Here is a 14059-nt window from a genome sequence, read left to right as displayed (position 1 = left end):
TAAGGATTAAGGATCAATAAAATTTATTTAAATGATTATGGATGTAATAAATCAACGAGTCGGCTCCTAATAGACGCTTCACATGATTCAATTTTATTTGAACAAAATTTATTGTTCGACATATAATAAAAAATAAAAAAATTATATTAATTCGAAATTTATATTTTTATTTACAATATTTAATGGAAGGCAGAAGGAATTTTTCTTATTTGACCTTGATAAAAACTAGATCAATTAAAATCAACTCGTTCATAAAACGACAGAAAAAATTGTTTAACATTTTAATTCTTTTTGTGTTCCGCTCTTAAAATAATAGTTGAAAAGGACTAGATTCACGATAGTCTTTATTACAACATACATATGTTTTCGTTTAAACATAAAGTTCAATAAAATTTTACTTTGAAAGCGTTTTTTATATCTATTAAATATTATGTTATTATTAAATATTGTCTTAGTGACAATAATTAAAATAAAATAATAATAAATAATAAAATAATAATATTTAAATGTAACCTAAATACTTGATAATGTTTAACTAGCAAATCGAACGATCTGTGTGCAGATTAGAAATTTGTCACGTGTGGGTGCGCAGGTATTGTTTTTAACAAAAACGGGGATTCATAGTAACAATTATGAAAATAGTCGAATAAACTGCAAATTAGTGAACGGCTCGGAAAACCTATCACCAAGCCGGTCAACTTAAATCGCGTGTATTACATTTGCACTGTAGATATACGCCGTTCTTAAAATATTTTTAATGTAGCATTAAGTTTTTAAGGTTTTAGAGAACAAACAGAAAACCGCCCCGATATTAAACATCACAGAAACCCATAAGATAAACAAATATGCCAGCGTAAATGATCACTCAGGCGATAAACGCTTTAAGATCAAACACTCTTTGAAATAGTTAAACGCATGCGATTGCAGCTACGAATAGTAAAAATTTAGAATGATGATATTTTCTTTTATACATAAATCATTTATTTCTAGTCATAAATTGCAATTAAAATTTGAAGAATATTAGTACATTATCATGACACGTTATGAAGCAATTATAAAAACATTATATACATATATGCATAAATCAACTAGTTTTTGTTCAGAATAATTTCAATTCGAATTAAACGTTTAAATTATAGTATAAATTACATTTGAAAGTATCGAAATTCAGTTAAATAAAGTCAATGTTAGCAATCGAATAATTTATGTCCCGATTGGAACCAAGTCTGTCACGTAGCCAAAACTAACAAATAATGGCCAACTGGCCAAATGCCACATTCCGTAAAACAGAATAGCCATATATTTTGCGAGAATTAACTCGAAACTCACCGCTAAACACGATCGTGAAACGTCAGATATTGAACAACAATGATTTGGTTGTTGGGCTTTGTGCAATATGTCTGGGTTAATTCCAGTTCGATGTGAGTGAGGCAGTGAGTAATTACAGGCACATGCATTTTAGTTCTCAAGGTTGGTGGCGCTTTGGCGATGTAAGGGTATTTTTTTAGTTCCAATAACCATGGGCGGTGGTGACCACTTATCATCAAGTGGTCTATATGCCAGTCTGCCTGCTGATAATATTTGAAGTATACACACATCAATAAATCGAAATCAACTTAAGTCGACGTCGACATTTCACGAGTCAAAATCTTTATTCAATACCAGAGCATTTACTTGCTTTTTGATTGAGATAACTGATTGGAAAAAATCTAGTCCCAGTTCGGAAAGAAACAAATCAGTACCAGTAAAACCAGTAATCAGAAACCGGAAAGGAAACTCAACTGAATATTTTTTTCTAAAATTCTTATATAGCAAAATATATATTTATATTGCTAACATAACATATTTACGGATTGGTTACGAATAAGTCAATAGTTTTAAGTCAATTAATTATTTCTGAGCGTTTTCTGGGATCTCAGTCTAAAAACGTTTTACCACAAAATAATTATTAACTACCTATTGTGCTTTACGGTGAAGGAAAACATCGTGAGGAAACCTGCATGTGTCTAATTTCACTGAAGTTCTGCCACATGTGAATTCTACCAACCCGCATTGGAGCAGCGTGGTGGAATAAGCTCCAAACCTTCTCCTCAAAAAGAGGAGAGGAGGCCTTTAGCCCAGCAGTGGGACATTCACAGGCTGTTACGGTTACGGTACCTTATGCTAAGTCCTGGCATTATTAGCATGTACTACGTATGATTTATAATTGTCAAATTCTACAATCCGGCCGCGGCTTCACTCATATTTTTTTTAGTATAGGTCACCAATGCCTAATGTTAATAAGATGCTATCGCTTGCTAGTAAGATGTTATGTTCCTCGTGCCTGGAACTACACTGGCTCGCCCTTCAAAGCGGAAGACAGCAATACTAAGCATTGCTGTTTTGCGGTAGAATATCTGATGAGTGGGTGCTGCCTATCCAGACAAGTTTGCACGAAGCCCTACCACCAGTAAAGCTCATATATAAGGAAGTGCAGGTGTTAGATACCCTATGTCCTTTTCCGTACACCTGACGTGTGTGCAAAATTTCATCATAATCGGTTTAGTAGTTATAACGTGAGCGCAATATAAAATCAACCAATCAACAAACACACTTCCGCATTTATAATTTTACTTAATATATTGAAAAACGAGTGTATTTTTTAATTTGTTTAAATTTATATTTAAAAAATTCTAAAGAAATATTGACATACATTTTTTTATAGAATAGCATTGCGAATATTGTAATAAAAACAACAATTAAGCACAACACGTAATAAGTTATTATACATAAAATTTTAATGGTAATTCGCACTATGTTAATTTTGAAATTTTGCTATAAAATGTATCGGGCGCTTTGATTTTTATTATTTCGCTATAAAAAAGCTTACGGCCATTAACACTAATAACTTATTTTTAATTCATTTAGACAATTATTTAATACAAATAAAAGATCCGTAAGTCTAAGTCATTCACCTTCAAAATTTGCAACTAACTTGATTAGAAACAGCATATTTATTTTTAAATTAATATAAAATGTAAATTGCTAAAATAGTCGCTGCGATAAAACGAAAATATTCGATAAAGACAGCTTTTAAATGTTATATATCAAAAAATAGACATCAACTACTAATTACTAAAAATAATTTATTTCAGACAATCCATACTTTGTGTATGTGTGTTACATATTAAGTGCATATAAGTGTATAATTATTATCAAGGGATAGTTTAAGTAATGTTACTTAGTAATTCTTACAATGCTTATGTTTATGGGCATACATAACGCACATTTTCGTTCTCTGTTCTAAATTTAAAATTTAATTTAAGTTCGCAAAAGCCAATTTCTCTAACCAAATTTGTAAATAATTAATTATTCGAACTTAATATTCTGCAAAAGGTTCGGATACAAGTTCATCTCGACGTCATTATTTGCGATTACCGTCGACGCGAATATTTAACACATACATAGTTTTCATTCATCTTAGTATTTACTCCAATAGTAATAAAGATTATTATTGAACAATCGATACAAAGTATGATGATGTCGATTGTACAAGAGAAGGTTCATTTATATTTATGAAGGTTTTTCAACGTTGTTGGGTACATAATAATATCGAGTTTTGCGAATTCAACGATTGAATGTAAATTATCAATCCGTAACAAACTTGGCATGGTCCAATGCTTCACCTTGCGTAACATCAAAGGACGCGATTATAATCGCAACTAGAAAATTAATATTCATTAAGTACGTTACTAGTTGCTAGATTATCATACTGTTACTTGCTGTCTTTTCTTTTTTGTTAAAATAATTAAATTTATTACTTTTAAGTTTGCCTCGTGCGAGTTTTATTACTTATTCGCGTTGGCGTTAAGTGCAATTCGTATGCAATTCCGATTATAGTCACTAGATGGCACTGTTTTCATTTCATACAAATGATAGTTTATGTCAACGCTATCGACCAAGTACAAAAACGCGCACTAGGCATGCAGGTCATACGTTACACTATGATGACACTTTTACGTCACATTTACTATAATCTTGTCATAATATGACAAGTAATTTGCTTTATCTGTTTTTAAATAGGCAAAGAAGAAACAGTTAAGTACATTTTTATCGTCTGTCTGTTAACCAATTTTCTGTTTTTATTTTGTAGCGATTAGGGTTACCAATAAAAAAAAAAATATTTCGAAACATGAAAACTCTTATTACTAGACGTTTTACTCAATTTTTAATTCATGATTATGAATTGCGACCATCGAGCGAACGATACTTTAAGCAATTAATTAAGATTGTTTTAATAATAAATTAATATAAAGAGATAAAAATAATGTTTAAAAAACTTTAATAATAAATTAATGTTTTTCGAAATAAAACCTTTTTCTTAACCCTTACCATGGACTGGATATTTAAGTTTAAGAAAATTAAAAAGTATATATAATTTTTTTAAGAAATAACAGCTATCAGTAGATACATACTTTAATAACTTCATGGTGAAATATCAGAAAGTGATGCGACATTGACTAATAATTATAATATATAAAGGAAACACGCATCAAAATAACGTATCAACGTAAGTTGATTCTTCACATTTCTCGAGTAAGATACGAAGTAAGTTCTTGTGAAATACTCCTAGGGCCCAAGTCTTCTAATTTGTAAAGGTTACGATTAGTTTCCGATTTTATTCCAACATCGACTGAAGCGCAAGTGAATATTTGCGTTAGTAGAATAAGGAAACGGTTAAACGGCAACGATTACGTTTCGATTCGATTGCGATGTGACAATTTATTAGTAGAATGGACCCCAGCTTCATGCATCATTCCATATTTTAATAACTGATAAATTGAAACATTTCAAACGGTAAAAATATTTGACTATTACCTTATGCACATATTTTCTGTAAATTATAGTATCTTTGACGGGCCGGTTGGCGTAGTTTCAGGTTCGATTTCCGCCCAGGACATTTTTGTCCTGAGTCTGGGTGTAATTATCTATATAAGCATGTATTTACAAAAGAAAAATAGTATATGTAGTATATCAGTTGTCTGGTTTTCATAGTACAAGCTCTGCTTAGTTCGGGATCTTATGGCCGTGTATGAATAATGCCCCTGGATATTATTATTATTATTTTGTATCGTTAAATTCATATATAACTTATAGGCAAAAATAGTACTTACTATAATATATTTGTGAATCAATAGCGTGTAGCTGGGATCTAACGATGGCAACCGTCATGGTCGCGCTTGATGACGACTGCAAGTAATTAAACTCTATTTACGTAAACATTGGGCCGGTTGGCGTGGTCGGTAGACACTTCCCTTTCATGCCGAAGGTTGTGGCTCGATTCCCACCCAGGACTGACATTTGTGTGCATGAACATGTCTGTTTGTCCTGAGTCTGGGTGTAATTATCTATATAAGTATGAATTTACATAAGAAAAGTAGTATATCAGTTGTCTGGTTTCTATAGTACAAGCTCTGATTAGTTTGGGATCAGATGGCCGTGCGTGAAAAAAAAATCTTTATTTTACTAAGCTCGCAAAGAAATTAATTTAAGCACTTGGTAAATACATGTTTGTTATAAATTTGTCACTGCTGCCACTTACCTGCTGCCCTTAAGTTTTTCAATGTAGCCTGTTTTCATTATTTGGTTAAAAAATATTATATTCACTACACCTTTATTGTTACCAAATTTTATAATGTTTTACCGATATGATTTTACGTGATTTGTATTTGTAAAATTTTTAGTGATTGCATAATTATTGTCGGTGGAAACTTAGCTGATGTATATATTAGTTCATTATTATGCTGTGTCATCTCATTGTATGATTCCCTAAAAAAATAACAATAGTAGTTTCCTAGATCTATAAAACTGTGACGTCATAATTTTGTTACAAGCTTAAATAATTACGTTTATCACAAGTCATATAAAAATCAGTTTTGATGCAATACTGCATTTATTCGTTTTAGTGGATATTAAATAAAAGTTTGTTTAAAAAAAATACTTATTTTACTTTTCAAGACTTACATTGATTTTCGAAGCGCGCTATATATATTAAACGATAATTTTGATATTTGGCTTTTGTTAAATCAATTTTTTATAGACAGAAAATTACGATTTCAATGTATGAGTACTTTTGATATTTGACGTCGTTTATTGAGTGTCTATTTCCTTATAAAATTCGTCATTTACTGTCAGATAAAACATTAGTATCACGTAGTTATTCTTAACTTAAAAAAACATTTATGTAATAATTCAAACCATATTACGCAATTTTACTATCACAATATCGATATTTATTTTATTTATACGATATAAAATTAATTAATTTCAGTGTTTTTTATAGATTACAATAACATTAATATTCATTAAAAAAAGTATTATAAATATTATGTTAACGTGTTTAATATGTTTTATAACAAATACTAAAAATATATCTATAACATATAATAATATTATAAATTGCGGAAGTAACTCTGACTGTCTTTTTTTTACAATTAATAGGCCAGCGTTTGACCGTTGACTTGCCTGATGTTAAGCATCGACACGGCCTAAGATGTAGCACGCTTGCCTATAAAAAAACCTGTTTACTCTGGATTTGAAGACACCAAGATTGCCTACCGGTTACGCTTTTACAGCTAATTCACTGGACCGATTTTGATAAAGTTTGGTATGAAGCAAGCCGCCAAAACACAGTCATTTTTTTATACCTAACACCTGATTCCCCCTTACCACGCGGGCGAAGCGGCGAACGAAAACTAGTACAATATATGAAGTAAATTCCTTTATTAAAGACATTACTTATATGTAATATTACTAAGTCCAAAACTTGTATTAGAAGTGGGGAGAGACCGAACATAGTGGTTATTGAAAATAGGACTTTTATCAATTGCGTCCGTACGTACGCCATTGAGCTTTAAAAATATGTGCATTTGTTTAAATTTAGCTCACACATGTGTTATGCAATGAAACGCTGAATCAACAATGGACAGGACCACAGTATGTCACGTATTTTACACACCGTAATGGTTACAAATTGAGAAATTTTAGCTACGTGATAACCGAGACACGAAACTAATATTATAATTTTTTTATGAAAGTCTATATACTTGTCATACATTACATAGAAACAACATATATAATATATTAATGATTGCTTAAAAACGCAATAAAAGCACGCTTCATCTGTATAATGTGTATTATCAAAACAAACAAAATGAGTTCAAACTCGAGGGCTTTACTATTAGCTATAAGCCATAGAAGAGATCACTTTTCAACAGCCGGCACCTCACTCAAACTCAAACTCACTCCATCACTCACTCGTGAAATGTTGACAACCAACTTATGGCGATACACTATTTTGATGCGTGTCACGGCTGTTTTCTGCGGCGAGTTTCAAGATTGTTCTTATAGAACAGTCCTACAGGATTATGTTACCAGATTACCATCAGAATTAATACCACGAATAAAAATTGACACCCACAAAAGAATAACATTAAAGACAACATTAATTTATAATAAGAAATATTCTATTATTTCCTAATATTTAATATAATCATATTATATATTATTAGCCTCTTGTTTGCCATTCGATACGCGCTGGTACCACGAACAACTGCTATTTCAACCAAGTCACGTGTACAAAAGAATTACATACATTTTTTGCATAGTTGCATTATTCATGCCAACGTTGCCTGTAGCTATTTATTGGATACAATTAGGTTATTTAAAAATGTAATCGAATATGTAGAAATCGTTTATGTTATTTAGATATTAGTTGATTTTCGATTTAAAAAACGAAAGTTTTTCTCTACTAAAACCCATTTTAGATACTACGCTATAGAAAAATTAATTAATATTCTTTAAAAACATACTTAATTGAATTAAGATATTTTTTTTTTATCTTATTATTGAAGCGTTAGATGCCAGCTAAATTTAATACGTATTATATAATTAAAGGTTGTTATTAGGCGTGCAAAAATAAACAATAATAACATTAAATAAGATCCCTTATTTATGTACTAATAAAATGTTAAACAATCCCAAATGTTACGTTTCAAGTGATAGTTAAAATAATATAAAAGTTAGTAGTACGTAATCTATTACAACAGATACGAATTTTCAATGTCGACCTATAAAACAGACGTAACTATAAAGTTGAAATAGTGCAACCATTAACGCCATTATGATAAAACGCGTTCACTTTGCCAAAGAGGCAAACTGCTTTTGTGTTTTATCTTTGAGCTATTATAGTCATACTAAAATTCAATAATAACAATAAATTGTAAAAATCAACGAATCAGTGATTTCACGTTATCGAAAACATTGTAATGAATATTGCGTGTCGAGAAAAAAAAGCAGCCCGCATATAATGTTACTTCATGGCAAATATTTCTTGTAGGTTAAATTATTAGTTGCATTTACGTAAAAACATTAGAACTGCATTTTTAAATCGCTTTTTTATCAGCTTGTCAATAGATGGCCAAGTTAGAACACATATGTATGTGTAATATCTCTTGTGCCACCCGGGTTCTGAAATATCGTGGAACCTACATGTTTCAAATGATATTCTGCCACATTTACAGGTTGTTACTTTTTTAAAAGTAAACCAAATTGTTCACCGACTGACCGATAACATACAGCCTAAAATATAAGACGTAAAAGAAAATAGAGGTCATTTTCAATTTGGAATGCATTGAGAAAATACATGACAAAAGATTTTTGTGCATCGTCTATCTTCAAGTCCATCCAATTGACCTGTAGGGCTATTTTGTAAGAACAAACTCGAAACTTAACTCGGAAAACGGTCGTGTATTGTCAGAAAGTATATGCCATTTTGACCATAATAATTTTGTTATGTCAAGAATACACGCATCGAAATAGTGTATCAGCATAAGTCGGTTGTCAATATTTCACGAATAACAAAGTGAGTTATATTATTACTTACAGAATCGTTTCAAAATGCCATTTATTTTTACCTAGAAATATAATAACGATTAGATAAGTTTTTTTTTAAATTAGACAAATGTACAGAATGAATATACAATAATAGTTTTCAATAAAGTAAAATTCCACATCCGAAGCCGCGTTAGATTTATAAATAAGATATTTGTAAGATGTTTTATTGAGCTCTTTTTTAAATAAACAAAATAAAAGCATCGTAAGTCTCCAATTATGACGTTCGAAAATATTGCGGCCAATATTTTTATAAACATTTGTTTTTACTGCTAAACTTCCTTTCGTAAAGGATCTCGTTAAAATTATGGATGAATAAATATTTATAACGTTAAAGTCTTGAAATAGAGAAAGATAGTTATATACATATATGTTTGACCTTAGATAATAAATGAAGCGTAAACAGTTTTAATGGTTGTTGACGATTTGACATCTTAATGATATTACGAATTTAAAAGTTCGTATGTTTATCGTGCTATCTCTTTCAAATAAGTGAATTCAGATGAGGTTTCTTACGTTATTTTATTAATTTAATTTATAAAAGAAACAATCACTAAATAGCACTTATACACAATATCCCAATTAATATGTAATACTTAAATATATATATTGAGAATTTATAATATTATAAATAAAACGCAATATTATTTTTCGTTTTGAAATAACACAAAATATACTCGCATTATAGATATGAACAAGAAATAATCTTAAAACAATAAATAGTAAAATAGCGTAAATGTTAGGAGTAAATCTCGTTATAATACCAAAAAATGATAGATGAGACTGTTTGAATATTGAATAATACAAGGAGATAACTAAGGATATGAGTATATCTCTTTAGAGATATAAGAAAAAATACAGTTCGCTGACCCCTAATATATTTATTAAGGGCATGCTATTGCATACGAGCGAGTGAATGATAAAAAATTTGTTCAACATCCAATTCTATATTCATTCTAATTTATTTACGTTCATAAATAAAAAAATTATATATGTACTAGCTACCCGACCCGGCTTCGCACGGATTGTATAATGGTTTACATAACAACTCTTTTGGACATCAACAATCATCGTATTTAATTAATGATATTAAATATATATAACCTAAGCCTTCCTAATGGATCAATCCGTTCATTGGTTAAGACCGTATGAAAACCCGTTCTGTAGTTTATTACTTTATCGCGTTCAAACAGACAGATGCAGCGAGTTTGTTTTATAATATAAAGTGATATTGTTATAAATCTGAACGCGTAATGAAAATTTATAACTGCGTAATGTTCAAAACGATCGTAATAGCCTTGCTCTTCAAATGGTATTTTTGTTTACTCTAGAAGAATTATTAAGCATGTGCAACTGAGCATTTTAATTCATAAATGAAATTCTAATATTATTTTTGCTTATTGTTTTATATAGAAGCAGAAATACGAAACTTAATTCGAATGATTTAAAAATGTTAAATTGTATATTCATAAATAAATTTAAAATTATTTAGATCTAAGTAACGATTATTTCAAGTGTAACGTTGTATAGTTATCTTGTGATAAGGACAAACATATTTTTAACATACAATATTAGATGGATCAGCTTATAATATATTCTCACGTGACGATAAAGATATCAAAATACATAACAATTATTTATATATATATATATATATAGGAACCATGATATTATCTTTTTAAGTTACGCCGCTTTGTGTATACAGTTATAATAAATTTTCATCACCTTTTTTTATACTTAACATGTGAAAGCCGATGAAAAGCAAAGGGGTATATACTTAAAAAGTGGTAACTCTACCTACCACCGATAGACGTTGGTACCGTAAGAAGTAAACCTTATGCTTATAATAAACCGAGTAATACAATTTAATTTGCTCGGGGTTTTTTATCTGTTATTATATTTTTATTTACATTAGAAAGCAGATTTTTAAGTTTCAGGTTGGATTAACTGTGTGGTACCATCAAACATGCACATATCAAACATAAATAAATACTATAATACATAAAAAATCCTATCAAATCAATAATTTTATATTTCATTAGCGTTATAAAAATCTCATGCAAATTATCGTACGAAATTAATGATAGCAAATTTTTTATTATCTATAGCGTTCAGATCGATATGTTAGTGCGGTTATCTTGACGTCATAGAAAAATTTCGGGCTTCCGAAACATATCTACTATGCCACATAATTTATTTAATAAAAATAAAAAATGTATTTAATACGCACACCGTACAATCACATTTACGTAAAACGAAACTAACAAATATGTCTAAAAAAATTTAACATTTTAATTATTTATAGAAATATATACCTAAAGTAATGTTTACATTTCAAAAACGTTTCATGAGTCGGAAAAATAATGTTTACGATGAAATATTGCGATTATTAAAAAGATTAGAAAAGTAATGTACATTGGTATGTAATTATTATATTAAAAATAATATTCAAACGTTGCAACAAGGAATATTGCAATATTATTTGAATATTAAACATGTTCTTTACAATGTTTTTGTTTGTAATTACAAATAACGTTATTGTTAATAACGTTGAATATTTAAATTAATAACAAGAGCATAAAATAATATTAAACTGTATTTTCTGCGACATTCATATATTCAATTTCGTAATATAATAAACGAGATCGAATTTTCGATATTTAGTTTATTTGGTAACATGGAAAACATTTAGTACCTAGTAGCTACCTTTTAATCGTACTACCTGTAGTCAAATTCCTAAAATATTCTCATAAAATTTCCTATAAGTATTAATATTTTGTTTATATTATTTCCTTTCCTAATTAAACTTGAGCATAATAATTAACTATTTGTTCAATCACAAGGTGTTTAATATTTGGCTAACTACTGTTAATTAGTAACGATTAATTATAGTTACGTACTTTTTACATACACGGTTATCTGTTGTGTACAAAAACTCTTGTATAACAATACACGTACAATTTTATAATAATGTTTAGCAAAAATACGTATTACATAAAATATTAATGTCAGTCTCTAAATGTAGAATTATTATTAGTTAATATTAGTTAATATATTATAAGCTAATAATAATATTAATATATTATTATTAGTTAATATATTATAACACCTATTAGGTACCTAACGGTGTTTCGTTGTTAATCAATAGTAAGGGCGACTTCGGTCCCTGTACATTTTTTAACAGCTTAACCTATGTCGTATGCTAATTTAAAAATTATAAAAAACATAAGATTTTATTTTTAATTTAGAATTTAAATTGTCTTTTAAAATATCGAATTCTATTAACATAAGCTAGGTAGGTATGTAATAAAAATAAATTCAAAACTCGAGGTCAAATACCCTTTCAAGCGCTATTTCAAAAAAGTTTGAATGTATCTAAAAACAAGATAGGTATTATAAAACCGCGTTCGGAATTTAAATTATCATTTATAAATGCCAATATATTGTCTATGATTTTTTTATTTGCTTAAAACGAAAATATTTGGCGGTATTTTAATATTTTCAAAAAGGTAACGGCTAAGTAGTGTAACTGAACGTTATGCGCTCATAGATCATTACCGCATACCTACATAGTAAATAAACGTTACCTATACTTATTGCATGATAATAAGTAATAGGGTACTAACTTAAGTAAAACGCTGATTAACCTAACCGCCATTACTGGGCGAGTTATTTTTAGATTCCGCAGAGAGATCAACGCTTTGTTTGCCTTAATGTAAATGAGTAAACTGCAGTGTCTCCAGTGCAGAGCCGGCTTTGAAAACAATACATGCACTGTATAAATGACATAACCTTATATTTTAACCTTAAACCAGTTAATACGTAAGAATTAGAAAGTAAATCTCACCGGGACAGTTTAGTGACGGCTTCCTCATTTTCCAAGTCGTCATGTTCACATTAAAAATATAAAACACAGTTGAGAGGTTATGTTCAGTTGTCACATCATTTTGACAAGCGCGAATAAACCGCCACCTGCATGCGCGGGCGTACTCACGAGACAGTTCCCGCCTCCCGGTTTTGTAATATTTAGTCAGAGTATTAACATAGTTTAGGGACAGAATAAAGCCGCGACTCGTCTTGGCATCGCGGCCAATGAACGGCGTACAGCCGAGTCAAGGTCACTCAGAATCAGCGGCACACGACACCGCTAGAGGACAGCTCGACACGAGTAACTACCTCGCTGCCCGTATGGCAACTAAACAGAGACTGTAAGGCTGTAAGCCCCGCCGTGATGCGCCGATAAGCGGTATAAGGTATAAATAAAAACGCCGCGCTGTGAATATGAATGAATGCGCAACAAATTTACGTCATTTACCCATCGTTTTATACGGGTGAATAAGGGAAAAGTTTCAGTATGACTCAATTTGTCATTTGTTCTCACTGTGGAGATCAGGATTAACTACATTTTTTTTTAATAAAATATATACATAAGACAAAAAACAATTACGTTTTACATCTATTACATATTAAGTCATATACATAGTGTATTTTGGGTACTTTATTAGTAAGTACATTTAATCTTGTTTAGTTATTTAGAATTTGAAACGCAAGAAATAATAAGTATAAGTACCTACTTATTTATATTATATTTTGGCTAATTTAGTATGATTTGATTATCATAAACGAACAATCACTGATTTGATTGGCAAAAATATACCAATTAAGCAGTACTTCCTGATTATGTGTATCTATTGATAAAAATAATATTAGATATATTCCACAATGATGGAGCCGCACATTCCGTTAAGTTGCTTGATTTTACAATGTACTTAGAAGAGAAAATGCCAAATATTTTAATAAAAATATGTGAAATTGTTTATTTTTTTCTGTATATTTCCTGTAGACAATTTTAATAATAACAAGATCGATCAACGTTGATGATTTAAAAAAAAACAAAAAGAAATAAATAAAATTTTTACTTAGTCTAGTATAGTACAGTACCGTGTGCCAATAAAAAATAAGCGCGACATAAATATTTTGCTACTGCACACAAGATGTCGCTAGCAGTACTACATTAATATCGAATGAATTATTTTACATAAAATTTATATATGTATATAATGTTACTATTTACTATTGTTTCTGTATTTTAAGTACCTAGGTACCGTATACATTAAAATGTAGTATT

General features: G+C 29.7%; 1 protein-coding gene across 1 annotated transcript in view; it reads right to left on the bottom strand.

The window, feature by feature from the left end:
- The window catches only part of LOC126771824 (cGMP-dependent protein kinase, isozyme 2 forms cD4/T1/T3A/T3B), a 146234-nt gene extending 133112 nt beyond the window's left edge, over positions 1 to 13122 (bottom strand). The window contains exon 1 of the mRNA XM_050491932.1: positions 12779 to 13122. The gene's annotated coding sequence lies outside the window, so the exon portion shown is untranslated. The remainder of the gene's footprint in view (positions 1 to 12778) is intronic.
- Between the last annotated feature and the right edge of the window lie 937 nt (positions 13123 to 14059).

Source organism: Nymphalis io, chromosome 11, assembly GCF_905147045.1.
Source record: "Nymphalis io chromosome 11, ilAglIoxx1.1, whole genome shotgun sequence".
NCBI lineage: Eukaryota > Metazoa > Arthropoda > Insecta > Lepidoptera > Nymphalidae > Nymphalis > Nymphalis io.
This window is presented reverse-complemented; position numbering and strand designations above follow the sequence as displayed.